Source organism: Rhineura floridana, chromosome 11, assembly GCF_030035675.1.
Source record: "Rhineura floridana isolate rRhiFlo1 chromosome 11, rRhiFlo1.hap2, whole genome shotgun sequence".
NCBI lineage: Eukaryota > Metazoa > Chordata > Lepidosauria > Squamata > Rhineuridae > Rhineura > Rhineura floridana.
In genome coordinates, this window is record NC_084490.1 from 28414455 (window position 1) to 28440646 (window position 26192).

A 26192-nucleotide genomic window follows, 5' to 3' on the forward strand; every position below is an offset into this window, starting at 1 on the left:
AAGCAGGATGAACTGGCATAATTAGGACAGAAGATTCTCTGCAGCCCAGAGAATGTTCAACATGCAACACAGAAGCCGTTTCCTTTATTTCTAATTATTAAAATAATGTTGAATTATGAAATCTTTTCCTTTTAGTTCACAATATCTAAGACATGCTTCTGAGGTGATAGATGAAAATTATTCTTCCTCTTCTACTAGTTGCAAATTTGAATCACTCAGGGCAACCTGAAAAGACAGAAATCAGATTACTGAGAAGTTCACCAAAGGCAGTAGGTGAGGCAGAGAAGTAGCCTTGCAGTTCCTATGACTATGTCTTTAAATTCTTACACCCTAAAGTATATTAGGGCTGCAATCCTATGCACAAATACCAGGGAGTAAGGCACACTGAACACAATGAGCCTTGATTCATGTGTAGGATTGTAGTGTTAGACACTGAATATCGCTGATGGCAGTAGAGGAGAGATATAGAGACACATGACCAGAGCTTGGAAAAGTTACTTTTTTGAACTACAACTCCCATCAGCCCAATCCAGTGGCCATGTTGGCTGGGGCTGATGGGAGTTGTAGTTCAAAAAAGTAACTTTTCCAAGCTCTGCACATGACTCTAGCTAGTTAGTATTAATTACTTTAAGAACTCTAGTCAATTGGTCTGTTGCACCAAAGCTGCAGAACTAACTACCAATCGACTATTAGAGGAGTGACAGCAATGGCAGCTGTTGTGTCCTGACTCAAGGATAAATAATCACATTTGTGTGGCATGAAACTTTTTTTAAAAAAAAACCCTTGAAATAGAAGCTGCCAAGGAGCCTGGTAAGGACAGGGACTATGGCATGCAGGAAGGAGTTTAACCCTTCTCTTTCATCATGTTCCCAATAAATTTCACCTCAGAAGTGGCTGTTCGTGTTGAGAGCTAAGCTCTGATTGGCACTTCTTTCCTGATGCAAATAGCAGCTTCAAAGGAACATTTGGGTGTAATAGTGTAGCAGTAAATTCAGAAGTGCAGGGTTCCTTCATGATAGGCATGCCATGCACCTGTCACAGCCTCAACCCCTTTTCCATTTTCCCTCATCTCCCTTGCTCTCCCTGTTGTCTCACGAGCCAATCATTATGAAAGGAGAGGGTGTGTTAGCTATTGAGCAGTCTTCTGATTTGGTCCAATCAGCATGAAAGGACAAGGACTCTTCTCAGTGGCTAACATGCTCACTTTTCATGCTGATTGGCTTTGGCACATACATAGAGACCAGGCTGGGACCTTGCTCCCAAAAAAGTAACAGGTCTACAACATCCTGCATCCCTGGACGACTACACCCCTGTTTGGGAGAGGGGCACTGAGTGAGACTGCCCACCACAGTACAGATCCTGAACTACTGACACTTTAAAAAGATACACATTATGTTAAACAACATTATGGGTAGTTTGGCCTAAAAACACACTGTCTTGAATGGATTTCTGGTACACAAAATACACTGAAAACTGTAAACTAGTAAAAAGTTACGCAAATTTTCAAACACACATACAGTTTGGGGGCTTATTTTCTCATTCCTACAGGCAACCTTACCAAACCTGAGATATTCCTGGACAATCTACCCAGTAACGAAGGAGATACAGTTTTGGTTAAATGTAGAATACCACCGCTGTTTCCTTTTAAACGAGTCATTCTCTGTAAAGATGGAGTAGAAATCAAAAGTCAGAAACAAGAGAATACTCAATTCTTATATAAATTCTCTTACAACATATCAAGAGCAAGTGCAGGGCAGCTTACCTGCATGTACCAGTACAAAGATAACCAAAACCAGGTGAATAATTCCCAGCTAAGTGATGCCAAGGACCTTCATGTTTCAGGTAAGAAAATTACAATTGAATTACTTATTTATAGTAATAGAATTCACCATTTTCACTTTCCTGTTTGATACATTAACGCTACTCAACAAGGTTTTTAAAACTAAATTTATTTCAGATTTCATCTACTTTGATTCCTGCAGATTATTTCTGCATCTGTGTGGATGGTGCCATTTTGACTTCATGATTGGCACTCGGAGAATGAGTTTGCTTATTACTGTATAGGATTTGGGCAACTTTATTTCTCTTCTGATGTTATTATGATAGAATCTGATTCTCCGGGTCTGATTACAGTTGCAGTGATGCAGGAAGAAGTGTGCAGTGCACTATATAAAGCCAGCTTGACCTAAGAAATCTTACCTCTTAAATACCCAGCGGGGGGGATCATTGGTACAGTTATTTTCTGGTGCAAATTTGCTCTGCAGCTAGAATGAGAGAACTACATGGCTGAGTACATACCACACATTTAAAGCACATACAACCCAAGAATCCTGGGGACTGTAGCTTGTTAAGGGTGTTGGGAATTGTAGCTTTGTGAAAGATAAGCTACAGTTCCCAGGATTCTTAGGGGAGGGATGTGTTTTAACCATATGGGGGGTATGCAGCCTGATGTGGTGAGAGGCCTATGGTGGCTCCCCCTTTCCTTTTGTCCTTCCCCTTCCTGGAAAAAAGGTGCAGAACTGTGTTTCTGAGTCTCCTAAGGGTGGTAAATAAAGGAGACAAAAGTACAGTGGGAAAGTCAGTGGCACTCTTCACAAAAGTGGAACTACAGGCAAAGGGATATCTTTTACTGAAATAACTTCCATCAGTGTGAGTCTCTATGCAAACATGAACAGCCTTTCCAAACCTTTGAGTCCCCAGATGGTGTTGGCCTACAACTCCCATCAGCCCCGGCCAGCATGGCCAATGGATCAGGAGTGATGGGAACTGTAGTCCATCAACATCTGGGGACCCAAAGTTGGGGAAAGGCTGAAGATATATAGCACACGTGGGACCCACAGAGCTGTTTTTGTTTTTATGTTGGCCAAAGAGGGGATATATGAACACAGAGAACACACACATACCTTAAACATTGATACATGGTCTACTTACATGAAAGCAATTCAGTTGTGGATAAGCTTATATGCTTGTTGAGCAAGCCAACTCTCTGTAGTAGATTCTGGAGGATACTGCGAATAGTTACTCTGGGGTGGTTCTTTGGGGTAATTTTCTAAAAACACCAAATCTTTTATTTTTATTTATTTATTTTATTATACATACATATTTGCTTGCCTGGGAAATCCCATGAGTAAGGACAAGCTGCTGGATTTTATTTATTATTTACACAGATGTTTTCAGAGAGGTTCATAGAGAGACATTAAAACAGTAAAATACTAGCACACTAATTACAGCATCAAAACAATTAAAAATGAATAATTCAATTGTCTCAAATGCAGCACAAGCAGCATAACAGCGTGAAAACCCTGCAGAAGTAAATTTCTTCTGGGTGGGTGGGTGGAGTTCTAGGAGACTTGGTGGAATAAAAAGGCTGCACTGGCATTGCAAAAACCTTAATGTAGGTTCCAAATGAGCCATGCTGGGGAGGACAATCCATAATAAGGGCATCACCACTGAAAAGGACCTCACCTTAGTAACCACACACCTCTTTTCTTTAGATGCAGGAACAGAGGAAAGAGAATCTAATGAAAAGTTCACGCTCCAAGGCGGTAAGTTCTGCTGATTGTTGCAGTCCTTTAAGAAACTGAGCTGGCCTAGTTCCCTATTGGAAGGAATGATAGTAACATGTGGGTACCCATAACAAAATGGTGCAGCAGATTCCTGAGCCCTAACCTGATGACTTCTTTTCCAGGCTTCAGTCAGTTTGAAACAGGAGCATTATAGTGCTGTTAAGGGCTTGTGAAAGGAAAAGAACACTTCTAAAAATGTCTCTCTTTCCAGAACCCCCCCCCCATAGCACTACAGGGCTCAGGGTAAGAGCTGTTTCCCCCATCCCAATTGACAGCCTCACCAGTGCATGGCGCTGGAAGTCATTCAACAGGCTTCGTTCTCAATTGGTGTTTTAAAATATTTATTAAGAGTTTACCATGTCAAATATATGCACTTCTGCATACTTGGGAAGTCCCAGAGTGTGCTGAAACTGCTACCTTATCGGTGGATGGCCCGGTTTCACTTCTAAACTGATAGGCGTAGGCTTATTAAATTTGAAGTCCAAATATAAAAGAATAGCAATACTTTAGCAGGCGGAGTAGAAAAGTTCATTCTCAGACACATATAAAGTAACTCTAGTAAAAAAGAACGATATATCAACAATATTAATTCAGTTCACAGGCCACAAAGATATTGAAAAAATGGACTGTCTTATGGTGACCCTATGAATAGGGTTTTCATGGTAAGCGGTATTCAGAGATGGTTTTACCATTGCATTCCTCTGAGGCTGAGAGTCAATGACTGGCCGAAGGTCACCCAGTGAGCTTCATGGCTGTGTGGGGATTCAAACCCTGGTCTCCCAGGTCGTAGTCCAACACTCTAACCACTACACCACACTGGCTCTCAAAGATATTACAAAGATATTACAGATTCTCAATGTACTTTTTTTACATAAGCAAAAACCTGGATTTCACCAGCCTGTTACTTGAAAGCCCTGTTACTTAGGGTAGAAACACAGAGCTGGCGCCGAAGGGCGGCAAGGTTGTTTGAGCTTCAAGATTTTGCAACTGATCAGCAGATCAATCCATTTCTCCCTCTGGGTGTGGCTAATGGAAATACCTTGATCTGGTGACTAGTGTGTTTACAGCCTTATTGGATGAGCTGCCATGATATTACTGAGTAGGAGTGAAGAAAATAAAAGTTCTGAAGGGGATACAGTTTGATAACCATATATCTGAAAGAAAGGTTGGAGGAGAAAGAGGAAAGTTATTGAAAGGCACCAGAGCAATAAGTTATGTGTTCTTGGACACACAGGTATTGGAAGCCATGTGCCCTGTGGATCCTGGAGCAAGTAGGGCACATAGTATAATACAATGAAATGGGAGTGGTGGAGCTAACTTGCTTGTATTGATTTAAAATGGGCTTCTTTGATCTGCTACCCTTTAGTTACTGTTGGACTAAAGCTTTTATCATCAGTGGAGTCCTTCTGGTGCCATTATTAATATCTTTCTGGCGTCAGGTAAAAACTTATCTCTTCTTCCAGGCATTTGACAGATTATGATGCTTTTGCTGCTTATTGATGATATGCATTTTGCCACTTACAGTTTTTGCTGCTGATTCACTGGGTCTGTTCTGTGGGTTATTGTATGGCTTTTAGTATGATGTGTTGTTCTTTTATTCTGATTTTATGTTATGTTTGATGCTGTTAAAATTTTCTAAGTTGTTTAGGGACGCCTTATGTAGCAAGCCAATAATAACTTTAATAACAACAATTCCTTGGCTGTGTTATCTGCTACTGAGCTGTATCCTAAATAATCTGGAAGGTATTGGAGTTTGGTATATATTTTAGTGGAGAACAAAAATGAATAGTCCAGAAAGTCTGGTGGTTGAAAGAATAAAGAAATTTAAGGTTTATTACTACTGGGAAATAAAGTTGTTCTTAATACAGGCATCTGTGTGGCCATTATAGAGTCATGAGGCTAGTACTCACACACACTAACTCTAAGAAGAAGGAGGGAAAGAAGCAAACTGAAGCCGGACTTTGTACCAGATATCTCTATAGTTCAAAACAATCTTGTCTGCTGTAGGCTTCTCTGGCTTTTCCAACACAAGTTTTTTTAAAAAAACAACAACAAACCTTGGTGAATATTCACTAATAGGCAAAAAAACCCTTGTGGTTTAAGGCTGTACAGATATTTCTATCAAACTTTAAAAAGCAGGGAAATATGCAGTATACAGTATCCCTATACAATACACCACTATACACTATACAGTAATAACACCTGACTACAAAAATGAACTAAATGATCAGTGATGGGAGGAGATTGGTTGATGCACTGTTTCCTATAACTTTGTAAAAAATAAACCAAAACAATTAAAATAGCAAGAGAGATATTTTATTTTCTCTTTGCATTCAATTCACAGGTTTTGCAGTTTTCGTAGGTAATTATCACATATGCCAGGTGTAGGCGGGGCCACAGGCTGCATTCCCTTCCAGCCAACATTCTGAGGGTCACATTGCTGGTGGTGGGCAGGAGCAGAGGCAGAACAACTAACGTGAATTTTATTTTGTATGGTAGGCTAGTTTCTACACATACTTGCATTTCCCTCTCTGTCCTCCATGTTGGCAAGCAAGCAGCATTCGAGTTCAAGGACACATTCCAGCCAGCCAAAAGCAACCAAGAGCATGCAAAGCAGGGTCGGCAAGAGGTGTAGCCTGGGGAGAGGGGGACTGGCTGGAGAGAGAGTATGACCTGGGAAAATCCATGGAGCCAGATACAGAGGCGGGGGGGCGCATTAGGACCCTGCACCTGAGGCTCCCCATCCCTCATCATTGTCAGGTAATCCCCTAATACTTGTATCAGTTGTTACCAGACTCTTGCTTGCTGGCCTCATTATTAATGCCATGAGTTGCTCTGAAGTCAGTGACACACAGAGCACATTGTATCACAATCATGTCTCGATCTGACTGAAATTTGGCTGCCTTACAATTATCAAAGGATACTCCATGCCAAATTTCACAAAGCTGGACAAATTGTCTTTGTTTTCTTACCAATTCAAACTTTCAGGCTTTATTGTCATTGAATACTGTGTGATCTATTCACCCTAACTATACAGGCACCTATACAATGCAGCTCGCCCTTTTGCCCTCTAGTCACTGTCTTACATTTTCCAACCTGTTGAAAAAAGTGGGTTGCTCCATGTATGTTTTTCTGCCCTTAGCATTAGGATTTGGAATCACAACTGCTTCAGTCTTGATCTTTGCTGCAGTGTATTATGTGCTGGAGAAAAGAGGTAATGTTCAAGCAAAATATAGCAAACTTATTTGTGTGTGTTTGTATGTGTATGTGCCTTCAAGTCACTTACAATTTAGGGTGACCCTATGAATCAGCGACCTCCAATAGCATTTGTTATAAACCATCCTGTTCAGATCTTGTAAGTTCAGGTCTGTGGCTTCTTTTATGGAATCAACCCATCTCTTGTTTGGTCTTCCTCTTTTTCTACTCCCATCTGTTTTTCCCAGCATTATTGTCTTTTCTAGTGAATCATGTCTTCTCATTAAACCTATTTAAAACCAGCTATTAAAATGCGATGCCTCTAAAATCTTTGCAATCCTGCCTACCTGGGATTTATGTGACAAATAACTTCAGTGTTGTCTTATTGCCCTGTATGAACACTTGTCTGTTTCTCTAATGATAGTGGAGGTAGATAATAATGCATCCAACATGACACTGTGCACACACTCATCCTAGAGTTTGATTGCTCTGGGATGGACACCATATGCTTAATAACATCCCTGTCTGCTGTCTGCATGTGCACTATAACAACTACACTGCAAGGTGCATGCACATATGAATAAATACCATGTTGAAGGAATGAGTACTACTGTTTCTATTACCACAGGAACAAGTGGGAAGATGCTTTGGGAGCTCTAATTAAGTCTTCAACCTGAGCCCATAGTTCAATGTGCCTTAAAATCAACCTGACACTATGTCATAGCAGCTATGATAAGAGATAGATGGTCCAATGTACATTGTATCTTGCTCTCTCCTAGGTATAATCAAATGGAAAACAACCAGGTAGGTATAATGAGACTTTAAAAGTCATGTCTTCAGTTCAGTGAAGGGTGCTCCTATATGCAGGGGGAAAAGGTAATATATCCTTATTCCTCAGGACAGCCTATTTTGGGCAATAATTTCTCATCTAGCTAACTCTCATATGAGAACTGGAACTATATCAAATGCTTTCAGATCACTTTTGGGACTGAAATGAAATTACTGATGCACCAGTAGACACACACAACATCCTATATTCATCACACTTGAAAACTGTGGAAAGGTAACAAAACTTGATAAGTATATGTATTTATTAAGTAGCAAGGTACTATGGTGCATATCTAATCATATGGAAAGCTTTTGGTCTTCACATGTTGAGACTCCTCTTTAGAAGCCTCAGATGAGAAGTTTTACGGGTACGGCTTGCCCTCCAGTGGTGCTGTGGTTGTCACATTCCATCTCCCTTTGTGCTTCTTGCTTTGTGAGTTGAACTCCCATAGGAAGATTTAGGGAAAGGCAGGAAGCAGGTCCCCCATCAGAAGAGAGAGTATTTGGCTTTAAACAAAGTTGCCTCCTGGTATGTTATCACGGACAGGAACAAGGAGCACCCGCTGATCTTTTTGACATTGGTATAATAGCTTGAGATGCAGATGTTCACATACACATTTGAGACTTGAGCATTTCCCCTCAATCTTTATTTCAGTTCCAGATTTACTCATTTAATGTCTTCATTTCACACAGACAACAAGGTACACCCACCCCACAAGCAGAAAGTGAAAACCAGCCACGTAAGGATATGTTAGATTAACTCTCTCTTTATTTTGCTATATTGTACAGATTTGAACATGTTCTCAGGTGATATGAGGTCTGACACTGCTCACAACCTAGACTGGCAGTTGGGTTTGCTGTGAAATTCCCTTCTGTCCTCATGAAGTCAAAGCAGGCAGGAATAGGCTAAATTGAAGGTGGGGAGAGCTGTGGTCCTCCAGAAGTTGCTCCCTCCCATCATCCTTGACCAACAGTTCTGCTGGCTGGGGCTGATGGAAGCTGGAGTTCAACGACATCAGGCGAGCCACAGTTTCCTCACCCCTGCCTTAATAGGTTTGTGAGTCACTGTCCTCACTACCAGTTCCCTCCTCAAAAGGAAACGGAGATAGCATACAGTGGGAAAGAGAAAGGCTCTCTTGTCTGCTACTCCCTCCCCTAGGTGGGGTGCAAGCATAGCACATGTTCAGTTGAGGAAGGCCTGCTCTTCAAAAATCAAACACAGGTGCTTGCTTGCTCTTCCCTGGTCATTATTAGCCTGGTACGCTTGTATCCCTGTTGTAATCCTGGCTGAAAAACAGGATTTGTTGAAACAAGCAAACAAAAAACAATATGGGGTGAAGGAATATTTGCTTGCTGCTTGGGAACCCCCATTGATCTGTAAAAGGCTTTTACTTAGCACACAACCTAAAATTAAACTCTGCCTGTTTTCATACAAGGACTGCCATATTTTTCTGTTTTCTTGTTGTCTACCTACCAAGAAACTTGTGGGTTTGCTCAAGGATTGAGACAGATGGGGGAAACTCACAGTTGGTTGTTGTAGTTACATAAATAGGGAATTTGCCATTGTATGTTTCTTCTTCCTAATAGGCCTTGAAACAATTTAGGGACTGAAAGATCTGTCAATTTTGGTTCTCTCCATTTCTCATTTTTTTCAAGCTTAAATTCAGTTTTCCACATTTCTGCTGCAATTATTTACTTAAAAATATCCTCATGAAAATTCTCTTGCATTTTAGTGCTAATTTCTCCTAAAACACATTTTTGTAGACAGTTTTAACTAATGTACACGATTTTTGCAAGCCATTTCTCGTCATATAATGCAGTTTTGCAAGTTATTTTCACTCATACAGTATATTCATTTTTATGCACACTTTCCCCTAATATATGGACTTTTGTGAACATGGTTTACTTGGCGAATTGCATCACAAAGTTTGAATAAGTGTGAATTTCAAAGGATGGCTGTGTTTCAATTCTCATATTGTTTTGGAAAGTACAAATTTGATACATTCTGCTTGAAATGCAAACTGAAATGAAAACCTCACCCATTCTGAAGCCTACAAAGCACCTAATAGAGCCATATTTGAATGTCATTAGGCTCTTACCAGAACAGCACTACTGCTGTACCACCAGTAAAATATATATCTATTTCTCTCCTCACCCCCACCCCTTTTTGTTTACCATTGCATGACTAGTACCATTTTTGAAATATAGTATTCAGTTCTGGCCACCCTAGATCAAAAGAATTCTGACCAGCTTGAAAGGCTTTAAAGAAGAGATGTGAAGATAATAAAGGGTCTTGAACAGGGATAGTCAATATGGTGCCTTTCAGATGTTGTTGGACAATTCCCATCATCTCTGATTGTTGGCCATGCAGGCAAGGGCTGAAGGAAGTTGGAGTCCAACAACATCTGAAAGGCACCATATTGGCTATCCCTGATCTAACTTAACTCTCTCCCATGAAAAGCAAATAGTACTTAAAATGCTTAACTGTGGCTGTGCCTATAGATGTAAATCAAGGATGGAAAACATTTTGTTCTTTTGAGGGCCACATCCCCTTGAGGGACAATTTATCAGAGGACACATACCAATGGTGGGTGGAACTAGGGGCAACTCTGGAAGAAAGATCACCCTGCTTCAGTTTTCATCTTCAGTATGTTCTTTTTTCTAGCCATATAGACAGGATTTTTAAAAAACTTTTTAAAAATCGGATAACACATGGTCTCATCTGATTGTTTTGAAAATTCATACAGCAGAAAATGCATTTTAAATCCAGGAAAAATAAAGTGGGAAGAAACCCTGATGTGACAGAAGAATGGGGCAGCTTCAGGAGGAGCTAGACACCATATGAAATGAGGTTGGGGACTGGAAGGTTGTCCACCACCTCTGATTTAAATTAAGCAAGATTGCAGATTATTGCTGCTAATCCAAGGTTTTTCTGCCATTGCTTTTTCCCCAGAGGAACAACCAACTGGTTCACTGAATGATGATTCAGAGTGCAATCCTATCCATGTCTACTCAGACATAAGCCTTGATGAGTTCAATGGGATTTACTGTGAGGTGAGTATGTATAACATTGCAGTCTCTGTGAGTCACAGAGCAATCCTAATGTGAAGCTGAGGAAGTGAGACTGGCAGATTGCCAAATCCAAAGCCCTGCCAGTGCATGCGAGGGTTTAGCTTTTGCTGTGCCAGATCCAGTCTACCATAAGTGAGGGCCCTGAGCATTGGGGCCCCTTGGGGCTTTGGATCCAGTCTCCATCCAGAAATGACCCATTTGGTTGCTTACTTCTGACTGCTGCTGGCAGCAGCATCCCATCCGATAGCATGAAGTAGGAGCATCCATTAAAACAGAGCCCCTTCCTGCTAGCAGTGCTCCTCTCTCAACACCATCTGACCCCTCCCCATCAACACTGAGGGGTTAAAGATTGCAATGGTAGCGTTTCTCAAAAATGGGTGACAATCAACTCCCTTTCATCAGTATACTTAATTTAGGACTATGAGTCTGTTGATGTTCAGGGCTAAGTGCTTTTGTTTTGGGTATTTCAGTACTTTTGGTCTCCAGGTCTGATACGACATGGGTACTTCAGCATGCTCTGGCCTCTTTTAGGTCAAAACTGGATTTCACTGAGAAACTGTATATGTTAATCCATGTGTCACATAAAAAAGAGTGAAGGTTGCAGTTTTACAACTCTTGTTTTTGACACAGCCTTGTGAACTTAGGCTGCAATCCTATGGACATCTACCTGTCAGTCATCCTCAATGAATACAATGGGACTTATAAATAAGGATGCATAGGATTGCATTCTAAATCTACAAGCACGCATACTCCTGTCTGTTTGGTGGTGGTGGTTTTGTCCTTCTCATTATGGCCATGGAAACTATTCCTTCTGTGTATTCCTCCCCCCACACACCATTTGAAGTGATTCTTGATATTCAAAGCAGAGCTAAGGGGAGAAAACCTTCAAATAATTATCATTTAACATCTGTGTTTGTTTTTTTTGAAGGCACAGAAACCCAAAGGGATTTCGTATCCGACCTATAGCCATGTGATGTTTAAGAGGAAACAGGAAGCTCATCCTGCTGAAGGGGTCTGTGAGGTATGTATATACTCAGGGTGTGTACAAGCTCCAAGATCCATCTTGTATCTATGCAAGAGTGACAGTGAGAGAGTGAGACTGGCAAATCACCAGATCCAAAGCCCTGCCAATGAATGTGAGAATTTAGCTTTTGCTATGCCAGATCCAGTCTACCATAACTGAGGGCCCTGAGCATTAGGGCCCTTTGGGGCTTTGGATCCAGAAATGACCAATTTTGTTGGTTCCTCCAACTGCTGCTGGCAGCAGCATTCCATCCAATAGGATGAAGTTGGGGCATCTATTAAAACAGAGCACCTTCCTGCTACAGTGCTCCTCTCTCAACACCATCTGACCCCTCCCCATTAACATGAGGGGTTAAGGATTGCAATGGTGGGAAATGGAAATGGACTGCCTTCAAGTTGATTCTGATTTATGGCGACCCTATGAATAAGGTTTTCACGGTATACGATATTCAGAGGGGGTTTACTATTGCCTTCCCCTGAGGCTGAGAGGCAGTGACTGGCCCAAGGTCACCCAGTGAGCTTCATGGCTGTGTGGGGATTCAAACCCTGATCTCCCAGGCCATAGTCCAACACGCTACTGGGTGTTTGTCAAAAATGGGTGACAACTCTCTTTCATCAGTATACTTAATTTAGGACTACGAGTCTGTTGATGTTCAGGGCTAAGTGCTTTTGTTTTGGGTATTTCAGTACTTTTGGTCTCCAGGTCTGATACGACATGGGTACTTCAGCATGTTCTGGCCTCTTTTAGGTCAAAACTGGATTTCACTGAGCAACTGTATATGTTAATCCATGTGTCTACCCCTTCACATAAAAAAGAGTAGATGTTGCATTTTTACAACTCTTATTTTTGACACAGCCTTGTGAACTTTGGCTGCAATCCTATGGACATCTACCTGTCAGTCATCCTCTTTGAACATAATGGGACCTATAAATAAGGATGCATAGGATTGCATTCTTAATCTACAAGCAAGCATACTCCCGTCTGTTTGGTGGTGGTGGTGTTTTTGTCCTTCTCATTATGGCCATGGAAACTATTCCTTCTGTGTATCCCCCCCCAACACACACACACACCCATTTGAAGTGATTCTTGATATTCAAAGCAGAGCTAAGGGGAGAAAACCTTCATATTATAAAAGTCATTTAACATCTGGTTTTTTTGGAAGGCACAGGAACCCAAAGGGATTTCGTATCCGACCTACAGCCATGTGATCTGTAAGAGGAAACAGGAAGCTCACCCCACTGAAGGGTTCTGTGAGGTATGTATATACTCAGGGTGTGCACAGGCTCCAAGATCCATCTTGTATCTCTGAGCATTTTTTTAAAAAAAATCCAATCTATTTCTGAGTAGCTTTGGGTTCTCCTTACTTCTTCCCTCCCCCCTTTTGACAAAAATAGATGAAATTTACAGGCACAGGAGCCTCTCTTGGGGGGATTAAGCCTACTAAATTGCAGACAAATAAGTTCAAGGGCTTTATGTGGGGGACGTATAAGGGATTCACTTTCTTCCATCAGCCTTTATGACCTGGGCTGGGGGTGGGTTGTCTCTTGCTCTTTCTTACCTTAAAATTATTAAGAGGTGGCCAAGCATTGTATACACTTGTACATTTCTTTTTAAAAACTTTGCAGCTTCACACCAGCTTTTCCAGCGCTTCTTCACGTCCTGTGTTAGACCTTACAGGCCTCCAATAGGCCTTACAATTTGAGGCTGCCTAGAACACTGTTGTTGTTTTGTGTGCTCTGAAGAGCTCTGTTTCTTGTAGGATATACAATATAGGATTTTTTTTTAAAAAAAAACCTGACAGTCTTGCAGAGTGCAACAAAGTGCTTTGCAAAACCTGATGATTAGCTGATAATTGAGTCTTGCACAGTCCTGTGGATAGTACCTCCAAACCCTCTTTTAGCTGAGCCTCGTCTTTATTTCCCCACCCCGGACCTCATATGAGATGCCAGGTGTAGGACAGGTGGGCATAGCTTGGCCCAAATGGACAGGCCTAGTGGATTGCCCACTTTGGTTAAGGTGTTGGGCTATGTCCTGGGAGACCAGGGTTGGAATCTTCACATAGCCATAAAGCTCACTGGGTGACCTTGGGCCTCTCAGCCTCATGAAAACTCTATTCATAGGGATGCCATAAGTCGGAATCAACTTGAAGGCAGTTCATTTACATTTAAACATTTCTAGTTTAGACATCCCAAAGGTGGTGGGTGGGAATCACATGGTGATATTTTATCCATATGCTTGAGATTTACTTTATTGTCTCATATGCAGTGTATATGATGTAGTTTCATTATTATTACTATTATTATTGCTTCCTAGGAAGAAGTATGATTTCCAGCTGCCTGGCTTAAACAACCACAAACATTTCAGAACATATATGTCTGAACGTTCTGAAAAGCCTTTTCATTTCTCCTGCAAGGAAAATTCTACATTATGAACATTTATGTGCTAAGCTGAACAATTCTGCGAGGGTTCTCACAGTTTATAAAGTTTGTAATGTTGTTATGCAGATTAATTATGTTAAATAGATGCTGCATAGATTTCCCAGGAAGAAGTGGCTCACCGACATAAGGTACCAAAAGTCTCTGCCAGCTAGCTAAGAGTTAGGCCTCTATCTTTAAGTAGTATCATTGTTAAAATAAATTTATTTTGATTTTGTCATCTGATTGGTGCATTTTTTCAAAGGAATTCCATATCAGTGGGCTTTGTCCTGTTCTAATACTTCACAGTCTGTGCCCACATTTCCATTACACATTCTTCTAAAGAACACTTGTGTGGTGGCAATGGTATTCTAGTTGCAGTCTCCAGAAGAAAAGCCCATGAGAGTCTGTGACACTGTGCACTCTTGACAGATGTCACGGTGTAAAGCCACGGCAAACTCCAAATCAAGTTACATATAATTTCTAAATCCCGGTAGGAGTAGGTTGCCAGGTCAGAAGCATCCCAAACCCTGAGATTTTAGGGGCGTGCCTGAATGATGTCATGGGGCAGGTCCAAGTGACGTCATTGGGTGGGTCCAAGTGACATCATGGGGCAGGTCCAAGTGACGTCATTAAGCATAATATATTAAGCATCAACCACAGTTGCTTGACACATACAATTCATACAAAAATATTTCTCTGATTGGAAATTAAGATAGAAATGTTAGCTAAAAGATGGAGCCTGGGTAGGGAACATTTAATCTAGCCCACTCACTTCTGGCAAAAAGTGTTTAAGTGCCCTCAGACCAGGCCAGTCACCAGAAGGCCATTGTAGGAAGAAAGGAGCCTAGTTGTCCTGCCCAGAATCAGAGAAACAAGACGGAAGCAAAGTTTGTTCTAATTCTCGTTTTATTAGTGTGATGGTTACATCCAAAGCAGTGCGCTTCATAAACATGGCTATTCTGACTCACTACTTTCCCTAACTAGTCTACCTAAACAGTCTCTGCAGCATGTGGGAGAGATGACTCAGCACTAGAGTCTGGGAGGGCACCTGCTTAAGTAGCGAAGGTTGTCACACGTAAATGACGGCTCCGCCGGAGTTCTACCCTCTGAAAATCCCTCTTTTCACGCCTGGCAAGGCGGGGGAAGCCTCTGGCTTCCCATCTGACAGTGGGGCTTCACTAGGTGACAGCACGACCTCAGGAGGCGGGAAGCAGGTTGGTGGGGAAGCATTTTGCCAGGCAGGGATTCCGGCATGGGCGGGGTTGGCGTGTGCAGGGTCAGTTCCCAACGGCTCAGGCGGGGAACTCATGGGGGAGCTGGACCTGCCTCGATGAGGGTGCCGGACAAAGAAGTCTGCGGGCTGACAGAGTCCCCCCTCCTCCAACGCCCCCAGGGACATCTTTCTCATCTGACTCCTCTCCCTGATCTTGCTCCCCGTGCACCTGGGGTGCAACACTAGTGTTGTGGAGATGTTAGATGGGAGCACTCAGGAGTAAAGATGGATGCCCCGAAATTCTGCAATTCTAAGCACACTTACTAAGGGACTCAACAGGACTTCTCAGTAGATATGGTTTGGATTGTGTTGTTGGTAAAGCTTGACTAGGAATCCTCTGCAAAGATACCCATATCCAAATAGAATTGGCAACCCCCTGCCTGGAATGGCCTGCCCCTACCTTTTACATCCAAATTTCTTTACAGATTTGACCCTTCTCTTCAGAAAGAGGTCTGAGAAATGAGTAAGAGTAAGAAGATTCTGTACTCTTTTCTGTCTCCCCTGTGGGCTGCTATAAACTCTCTTTATCAGCCAACCCAATACCAGTGAACATAATTGACAGAGAGAAAGCACACATGATTTGGCCTACCTTCATAGGCAGCAGCTTGGGAACAACAATTGCAACCATGCGGCTCATTATGTGAATTCTCGTTTACCACTATTGGGCAAGAAACAAATGACAAGGTGCATCATCAATGGGTTTAAGAAGGTTGAACGGAGCACATGGAACCACTATTGATGCAACCAGTAAGATTTTGGAGCAGAGGTATTATGTGCTGATAGGGTCTCACTCATGTCAGCAATCATGCCACAGCATTCTGCACTAAATGCAGCCCCTGGGTCAGGTTGTGCTGCATGGGGATTTCTGTGACCTTGGCTGACTGGCTGCCAGGATTGTTAGTTTTGGTTTTTGGTTAGGAATCCTGACTGGTTGTGGGATGCTTAGTTTTCTGCCTTACTTGTAGGAATCTTGTGGTTGGTGTGGTATTGCATTTAATAAATCATCACTGTCTTTTCTTTTTCTATTTGCATTTCATTTACCTTGTAAAAAACAATCTTTTAGTGTGGCAGCACCTACAGTTTGGAACTCCCTGCCTATTGACATTAGCAGTTGCCTTCATTGTACTCTTTTCGGCACCTTCTAAAAATACTTTTGTTTAGGCAAGCCTAACCAGGCATGAAAATGCTATTTTTTATCTATTTTAACTCATTTTTTGTTTTATTATTTTGAATGTTTTTAAATACCTGTCTTAACTGTTTTTGCCAATAATTTTATTGTTTTAATTCCTGCTATAAACCATGTTGAAGTTTTTTTTTTACAATAAATCAGTATATAAATGTTGTAAATAAATAAGTAAATTTTGGAGTCACTGTGCCTTGGGTCTCCTTCCTCTTTTGTACCGAGTCAGGCCGTTTGGTACCATCTAGCTGAGTATTGATGACATGGACTAGTACAGTATTGGCTCTCCAGGATTCCAGGCAATAGTCTCTTCCAGAGATTGAATTTGCCCTAACACTGAGCTACAGTTCTGTTTAGAAATGTATCTTTTAAAATTGTTTATTTCAATTCACTAATGAATGCACAGCATACTAGGGTAGATCCACGCCATGCATTTAAAGCACATTCAACATACATTTGAAGCACATGAATATCACTACAGAATCCTGGGGACTGTAGTTTGTGAATATAAATTTTTTTATTCAAGAGTTCAAGAACAAAACAAAAAGAAAAAGAACAAATTAATAACTAATACAATAAAAAATATTGACTTCCGATTTGTCATAAATCAGCTATAGGTCTATAGTATATAACAAACCTGTCCCTTAATATATTACAAAATCACTTTCCTCCAGTGGTTATCTTGATTAATCATTAAATCTCATTAACATCATATCATTTTATTCTTTCCACAAAAAGTCAAAGAGAGGTTTCCAGTCCTTGAGAAATATATCTATCGGTTTTTCTCCAAATAGACATGTCAATTAATCCATCTATTCAAGTCTAGTAAATCCAGTAGTTTCAACAGCTATTCTTCCATTATCAGTGTTAGTTCCATCTTCCATCGTCCATCGTCCATCCTTGCACACATAATTCTGCTGTCATAGTCATATAGTAAGAGTCTGATAGGAATTTCCTTCATCACAAATATTTTCTTGCCATCAATTCTGACTGTGTTACTGAAATATTGTTGTAAAGTCATATCTCTGTTCTTTTTTACGGAGGGCACTAGCACATCTCTTGAGAGTTTTTCCATTGTCACATATCTGGAATTAATTCTATAAACTTTCTCTATCTCAGGTTCCATCAGATCATTCCAGTCCAGAAATTTTTTTGAAACATTGATAAATTTATCTCTGATATCTTCACCAATTCCTTCAGAGACAGCGCTGAATTCCAAGCAATAATCTTTGTCACTAGGATCCATTACAGCTATAAAATCCAAATCTTTTTCCAATTCCACATTTGATATATCTATTCCAATCTCCAGGACTTGCACCTTCCCTTTAATTTTTCTTTCATCTTCTGTTGCTTGTCCAATTATATCTTCTTTTCTCATAGAATCCTTTATTTCTTTCAGCTCCTGTTTCATTTTGCCAAATTCAATTTTCATCTCTTGTCTGCCCTGTCTCAATTCTTGTTTCGTTATCTTAATCTCATCCATTATTTTCTGAAACATGTTTAGAGAGAGAACCCCTTCCTGTACATCCAGGGTCTCGGCCACTTTCTTGATTGTCATTCTTAAGACCGAAAAAAAAACCCTTCAATTTCCAATATAGCCACTATTCCCAAGCAAAGAGCAATTTATTTCTTTTTCCAGCAACAAAGGAGTTAAAATTCCAAGCCTGTTGACATCATCTTCTAGACAGACTGCCTTATCTCTTATGTTACCAAGAGTGCAAAACAAATTTAGTTCACAGCATCAAAATAGTTAGTGGCATAAAGAATAAGCAGATTCGTCAAAATAAAGTAGACCAGAAAAAATAGTCCCAGACAAATAGTACTCAAATGTTCATATTAATCAAATTTTCCTCCTCAGATTAGATGCCCTTCATCCGTTTATATCTTTATAATGCTCAATTCCATGCCAGCTTTTTGCAATAAAAACAAAGATAAGCTATTTTGATTTTCTTCTTCCTTAATTCCGTGTATAAAAGAGAAAGGTATAACTCACCCAGGGATTCTTTGTTGCTGATTCTTTAACAAATCTCTTTTACTGTAACAATGATAAGAATGATAGGAGTAGACAGAAGAATGCTTGCCTGTTAAAATCCGTTTTTCTTTAAAGAAAAAAAACCTGGCTCGCTTAGTCAGTTTGAGCTTGCTTGAATTCCCTGACTCCGTCCGACGCTGCTGGCTACACCTTCGTTCATAGGCGATCCTGATGAATTCCAGTCCCCAACAAACACAACGAAGCTTCTGTGGGTGATCTCTTCGTTTCTCCCTTGCCTGGGAGAAAGTTTTTACCAGTCAAAAAATTCTTCTGACTGGTTTTAAAACTGAAAAAGCTTCCTCTGAGACGGGAGCTCGTCTCAGAGGCAGTCACAGGCGGAGCAATCCTCCTGGGAAGTCCGGGACTGTAGTTTGTTAATGGTGGTGGGAACTATAACTGTGAGAGGAAAACTTCACTTCCCAGGATTCTTTAGGGGAAGTCATGTGTTTTAAATGTGAGTTGGATGTGCTTTAAATCTATTATGTGGATGTCCATTACTTCATAAACTTTGTCTACGTATAAATCATTTTAATTCAATTTTAAAATGGAAATGAACTATAAAGTTTACTTGGTGACCATGGGCTATGCAGCATCTCTCAGCCTAACCTGCCCCTCAAGGTGAAAAGAACAGACGGGTACCATGACCACCCCAAGGAAGAAAGGCACACTTAAAATGTAGAGCAAATAATCATTTGTAAATAATCGTTTACAACCATAGTGTGAAATCAGCTACATATCAAGACATATTATGAAGAAATATTTATATAAGCATGAATGTCAAAAATGTTTATTATTTACACAACCTGTAAAGATATTTATAGTGCAATCCTATACATGTTTACTCAGAAGCAAGTCCCAATGTATTCAGTGGGTCTTACTTAGACAGGGAAGCATCCACGGGACTGCAATACAGTGATAAGGAACTTCACTCATCCAATCCAAAATTCAGAATCATGCCACTTTAAGCTGTTTTGCAACTGTTTTATATTTGTTTCATAGTTACTGGATTTTAAATGGTTTATATCTTCTTGTGAGCTGCTTTGGTTTCCAACTCTACCTCACAGGGTTGTTGGAAATATTCCATATACGCACACACTGGAAATGTAAAAATACATACACCCCATAGAATAACTTATTGTCAAAACCAGTTGGCCATTGCAGAACTTTTTTAAAAAAAGAATAACTAGTTTCCTGCCAAATAAAAGCAGTGACACCTAAGTAAGCCCTGCCTTACTGCTTTTTTTTTTTAAGGATCAGAGGGGGAGAGAAAGATTTACAACACAATCCTTTTCTATGTTCACTCAAAGTCTCATTGATTTTCAGCACAAGCCTAACCATGTCTACTCAAAAGTAAGTCCTACTGAATTCAATGGGGTTAGCTCCCAGGTATGTGGAATTAGCATTGAAGTTTTACTCCCAGAAAAAAAATCATATTGGAAAGGTTTTCAAAACAGGTTATGAATAAGACAAATAAGCTGCCCTCTTCCACAGTCCTGTAAAATTTAAACTTTGTTTGACTCCTTAGTTAGAAAAGTATAACACTGACGCATGTACATTTTTTAAAACTTCTGTTCAAATATTATTTGAAAAATAAAAAGTATATCATTTTTGCAAGTAATTAGAAAAAAACCTTAAATGTACACCTTTATGCCTACCAATATCCTGCTGTGGTCTTCTGTTGTACTGCAATCCTATGCATGTTTGCTCAGAAGCAAGTCCCAATCCTGTACAGAGAATGTACTCTTTGCTGCCAAAAGGTATATATTTACTGAATTCCTGATGGGAAACAGGAAGAGGAAACTGTTCTCAGAACCTGAAATGAGGGTTAGCACTTGCTCTTGTCAATCACAACCCTAACTTCTTATTGGTTGAAATCCTGAAATGGCAGAGATTAGATCAGAACTTAGAGCAACGACAGAAGGTGTGGTGAGTTGACTGTTGTTTTGGTGTATATCATGGGAACCAGACCACATAGAAACTTAATTTTTTAAAAATATGAAAGCTGAAAGTCAGAAGATTAAGGTAAGTCATCCAGAGACCTGGAGAGGACTCCCAAAAACCAGAGTTCTCGGCTAAATGCCGGACATCGGGTAACCCTAAATAGGAGTCCTGGGAATCCTATAATTTCTAAATCTTAGGAGTCAATATATTTGTATACATCAAATTATTGAGAAGAGAGAAGCCTTAGCTCAGTAGAAATAGATTTGTATCAGGCAAGGCAATTAACAGATGGCTCCTAAGGCCAAACTACACATTCACTGCATTTGCACACAACAGTAATTCAGACTTACTGACCTATTGCATTGTTGGTCTAATCACACTTTGCTCCTCCTCCAATGTGAGTGGGCTAAACAAATCAGGAAGCCTTGTCTACTGGTTACGTCTAGACCTGGGGTCATGGTTTTTTGCTCTAATAAATGTCAACTGTTAGCCATGGTTTGTTGCTTACTGATTGTAGTTATTAGGGAGCACCGAACCTGGCTCAAGTCTAACAGGCTTCCTGGTTTGTTTATGTGCTGGAGGAGGAAATGGAGGAGCACTAATCTTAGGTTTACTTGCACCAGCCCCAGGTCTCATGAAAGGTTATACAGTAGGGCCCCACTCATACGGCAGGTTATGTTCTGGACCCCCGCTGTAAAGCAAAAACCGCTGTAAAGCGGAACATTGAATAGAATGGTGCACGATGCCCAAAAACTGCTGTAAAAGCTGAACAAGTGTCGTATGAGTAGGGCTTTAGTCTAATTGAGACCGCTGCATTAGCAAAGCGCCTTAAAGCGAAGCTTCATAAAGCGGGGCCCTACTGTATGCACAGTGGGGGAAGACATAAGAACTTGGTGCTCACACTTGTGTCCACCTCATGTATGTCCTATATAAGGCTGAGCCATGCCTTACCATAGGCAGCTACTTATGCATTGCCAAAAATGCATAACAGATAAAGAGAACAATAGAGGGCATTGATTTGCATGTTAATTCATATATATATAGATGTGAATTTAGAAATCATCACTATCATTTAAATAGAAATGTAGTCCATCTGATCATTGTGAGGAAGTGTGTGACCAGGTGAGTTTGGTGCCTGTTCAGCTTGTGTTCTGATGCTTTGTTGATGGCCAGTTTCAAGCTTCCCACTCCCTTTTCTTAGTATGCTTTATCTTTAAAATTTTCTTAGTATTCTTTATCTTTAAACTGGACTTGGACTGGAGAGCCATTCAGATAAAGGACTGTCCTTTGACAGCCTGTCAAATGGAGCCCTGTCCTTTGTAAGGGAGTCACTATATTAGTTGTAGAAGTATCTGTTGATCCCCCATGCAAAGCCTTTCTATGGCATATACACCTTTAATTTTCAGAGCAAGGTGTCGGCTGTCACAGCAATTACATTACAGAGCATATTGCTGGCAGTTACTTATCGGTATATACGGTTGGAAAATGAAAGTAAACAATTCCTGCAACAAATGCCACCCGAAGCGGGAGCAAGGTACAACATCTACAACGTGAATCTCACAGTCTGCTAGGAAGGTAAGAAACTATGTTAAGAACATCAAAATTACAGTTCCTTCTTTTAGTTATTGGAATGTGCTTGTTTAATGATGAATTGGTGGCTTGGTTAAAGGAGGCTTCCGTCACCTCTATTTATGGTACAGAAACAATTAGCCATCATGGAGAAAACTTCAAGCCATAGAAGCAAACATACGTTTGACAGCAGGTTTCAGGGGCTTTCATGGGAAATGTACATTGGGATGCAGGTATGTGTGAGAGAGAGGAATAAGAGTGATGTGTTCCTTTAGCAAAAATCCTTCCTTACTGCACTAAGTCTGTTTGCTAATGATTGTAGCCTTCATTTGTAGTGGAAATAAAATGGCTGCCGCTTTGCAGTTCCCATTTTATATCAGCACATGATATCTGCCCTGTAGCACATAGTTAACTTTGTCATTGGACAGGTTAAGCATTTGCACCAAGTTTTGGAACATGTGCAAAGGGGGGTGTCTTGTGACCATCTCTCTCTCTATCAACTTGAACTTGAAGGGAGTTTCCTTCTTTTCAAGCTCTTTAATGATGTGTGTATTTACCAAATATTCATTTATTTCAGTACAGTCTATTCTAGAGCCTTTCCACAATTTCAGTTTTTCATTTTACAGAATGCAGTTGTTGCATGGGAGCTAGTTCTTCTGTTTATGGGGACATTTCAGCTTTTGGGTTCTTATAGCTCAGTATGTTCATGGGAAACTCAATATCTTAGCTGTTAATGTGCTACCATTGGCACTTGCATGAGGAAAGTGGCTGAGTGAGTGGCATGGGCACTCTGGATTTTACCTGTGGATTTTAAATGGATTTTACCTCTGTGACATGCATACATAGTGATGCATAACACAGCTTTCTGTGACTTTTAAAATTTAGTATTGCTGTTTAGAGGCTGAGCAAGATGTTCAGTCTCCTGAAATGATGAAGCAATGTGGGGAAGGGGGAACCCCCTCCCACTATTTACAGGGGAGGTGGAACGGGTGGTATACTTATCAGATCTTACTTTTTTTCTTATCAGATTATTAACTGAAGACACTATAAGAACATAAAATGCAGGCTATCTGATCAACAGTGCAATCCTATACATGACTTATTCCCATGTAAGTGTGCATATTGGTCTGTAGCTTTAGCTAACACTTAAATGCCTTCATTTTATGTAAATAATAATGAATCACAAATAAACCAGTGCTAGAGATGGAATAGAAGATATGACAAAAGGAGACATTGGAATGAATTTACATACTACAAGTTACAATCCCCTTTTCAAACTGCTTCCAATTTTCTAAAAGAAATTAAAAACAAAACAAAAACTTAGTGGCATCATTGTAACTATTGTGTACCATTTCCCCACATATTCTGTGCCCTAAGCAGTTCATATCAAGAGCCTAACAAAATAAAAAAGCAAAGTAGCCTAGACCAGAGAGCACATACCATTGACTCCTGACTAGGGATGGATGAAATTGAACTTACTAAAATTGAACTTGGCACTGGCCTTCCCAATAGTCCACAGGTTCACTATCATTGCAGACCAATCCTGAATGCTGCACATTTTCCCAGCTTTTCCCAACACCAGATTTTTAAAAAAAGAACCTCATCAAACTTTACTATCTGACCAGCCTGCCTCTCTGCTTTCCCATCTCAAAACTGAAAAGCCTTTGTTTTTGCTTTACTAACATGAAATTGACAAGCCTCTGCCTTTGCTTTGCATTAAGGCAATCCCTCACTTGCACCCAGAGCTTGGGGGGGGGAGGAGGAGAGGATGCAATACCATTTGGGGACAGGGGGGGTGAGAAGGAGGGGATTTGGGGCACTGGGCAAAGCTGTTTTCCTTTACTTTCTGAAAGGAATACATCATTAAAAATATCATTATACAGCCACGAAAGTGAATACATCACATTGAACTCAATAAATATGCAAATGATCAAACCTGCCCTCCCCTCCTTCTCCCTCCCATCACCTCGCTTTTGCCCATTCACTCCCCCTCCCCCTCCCCCTCCCCTTCCAATTCCATCCTTCCCCCTTCAACTCCTTCTGCTCTACTCTCCCCCTTCTTCCTTCCCTCTACTGTGCCCTCTCCCTCCTCCCTCCCATGGTCAGTTTTACCTATCCTAGCCATGGTTGCATAGGAGTAAATCCCATTGAACTCAATAAGCATGCAAATGAACAGACCTGCCTTTCTCTTCCTTCTCCTCTCCTGTCCCTTCCTCCTCCCTTCTTCCTCTCCTCCCCTCTTCCTTCTTCCTCCTCCCCTGCCCACCCCAGGCTTCCCTCCCCATGGTCAGTTTTAGTTATCCTCAATAAACATGCAAATGATCAGTCCATTCTCAGCAAACTTGCACAGGATCCCATTTCTTACCTCCCAGAATAAAAACAGGGAAATTCACTAATAGCCAAAAAACCTTGCAGTTTAAGAATGTACCTATAGCCAACAGATATTTCTATCAAGCTTTTGAAAGCAGGGAAATTGGGCAGCTATAGTGAATGCACCAGGGGAGCAGGAGACCTGACCTCCTTTCTGAGATATTGTAATGCCCTACAAATTAGTCAAAATGCAAACACAATTTGGGTTGGTCTTTCACAGTCCAATCCACTTCCTGAGTAGCTTGCAAGCATTTCATAACATGTGCCTCTGAGCAAGTGGTGAGTGGTGGCAACACCTGCAGTCAGCCCAAATAACAGAAACAAGACGTGCTGTGCTGATCTCTTTTTAGCAGGGAGGAAGCAACTATATTAAAGCAGTTGATATCTTTCAGATAGTCACTTTTTTTACTTTTTTCAAAAAAGTTACTTTTTTGAACTACAACTCCCATCATCCCCAGCTAGCATGGCCACTGGATTGGGTTGATGGGAGTTGTAGTTCAAAAAAGTAACTTTTCCAAGCTCTGCTTTAAATATGTTTGATTTACTTTGCAATTTTAGTATAAAGCTCCAAAAACAATTGTGGAATAAAGGCAATGATAGTTCTGAAGAATACTTTCCAATGGACATGAGGAGTGTCTCGGTTTGCACCAGGGCTGTGGAGTCGGAGTCGTGGAGTCGGAGTCGGAGTCAGGAGCAATTTTGGGTGGAGTCGGAGTTGGAGTCGGGAGAAATTTTGGGTGGAGTCGGAGTCAGAGTCGGTAGAAATGTACCGACTCTGACTTCCAAATAAATTTTGATTGACAAGCAGCAATTTTGGGTGGAGTCGGAGTCGGACAGTAGAAAAATAGAGGAGTCGGAGTCAGAGTCAAAGGTTTGGCGTATCGACTCCACAGCCCTGGTTTGCACAAGATGAAACAGTGGGAGGTGAAATATATTCTAGCAAAAATCTATGTATGCTCTATGTTGTTAATTCACCATGCCCACCTTTTCTTAAGTGGAGTAGTTTAAGCATAGCAAGCTGAAAACATGAATCTTGGGTAGGCCAAGTTTGTTTTCCCATGAGCTAATTGCTTAAGTAGCAACATATTGTAATCTACCTGATTTTTTATCAAACTGCAGTTTCAGATTCAACTGTTAATGCGGCCAAAATATAAATAGAGCATAACCTCCAGTTTGAAACAAAAAAGGCTGTCTTCACCATCATATGCCATTGACCAATAAAAAAGCTCTGAAATTAATAAAAATAAATTTGACACTGATTTCTAGGACGAATAATGAGAGAAATATAATTTTCTTAGATTCTCTGTGGAAACAGTAGTAACACAGAAAAGAAGCAAAGTAAGAAGAACACTAACAAACATACAAAAATGTATTGCTCCATCTTTGGAGATGGCAGGTGTTGCCACCACTGGTTTGGATTCAGAAGAAGTTCACCTGCAGCCTTATAGAACTTAGTTATGAATGCATCCATTAAACTCAATGACACTTACTTGTGAGTAGACATATATAGGACTGTAGTGCTAGCTGTGCTTTACAGCACATTCCCTTGCAGGTTTACTCAGCCTCAGCTTGATTTATTTACTTATACTCAATAAATAAATGTTCATAGGACTGTAGCCTTAGTTCCATTGAAATCAATGGAGATGTTAATTGTGACTATCTGGTCACATTAATTTTAGTGGGTCTAAGTGTAACTAACTTCCTCTGACTCCAGCCTTATAAACA

At 40.6% G+C, this 26192-nt stretch overlaps 1 protein-coding gene across 5 annotated transcripts in view; it reads left to right on the plus strand.

The window, feature by feature from the left end:
- The first annotated feature begins 21916 nt into the window (after positions 1–21916).
- The window catches only part of LOC133367154 (butyrophilin subfamily 3 member A3-like), a 46926-nt gene continuing 42650 nt past the window's right edge, over positions 21917–26192 (plus strand). For 3 of the 5 annotated variants that reach the window (XM_061591014.1, XM_061591015.1, XM_061591016.1), the window contains exons 1-2: positions 21935–22103; positions 23125–23206. The gene's annotated coding sequence lies outside the window, so the exon portion shown is untranslated. Of the gene's footprint in view, positions 22104–23124; positions 23207–26192 lie in introns of all 5 variants that reach the window. The other 2 variants (XM_061591012.1, XM_061591013.1) reach the window with 2 other exon arrangements.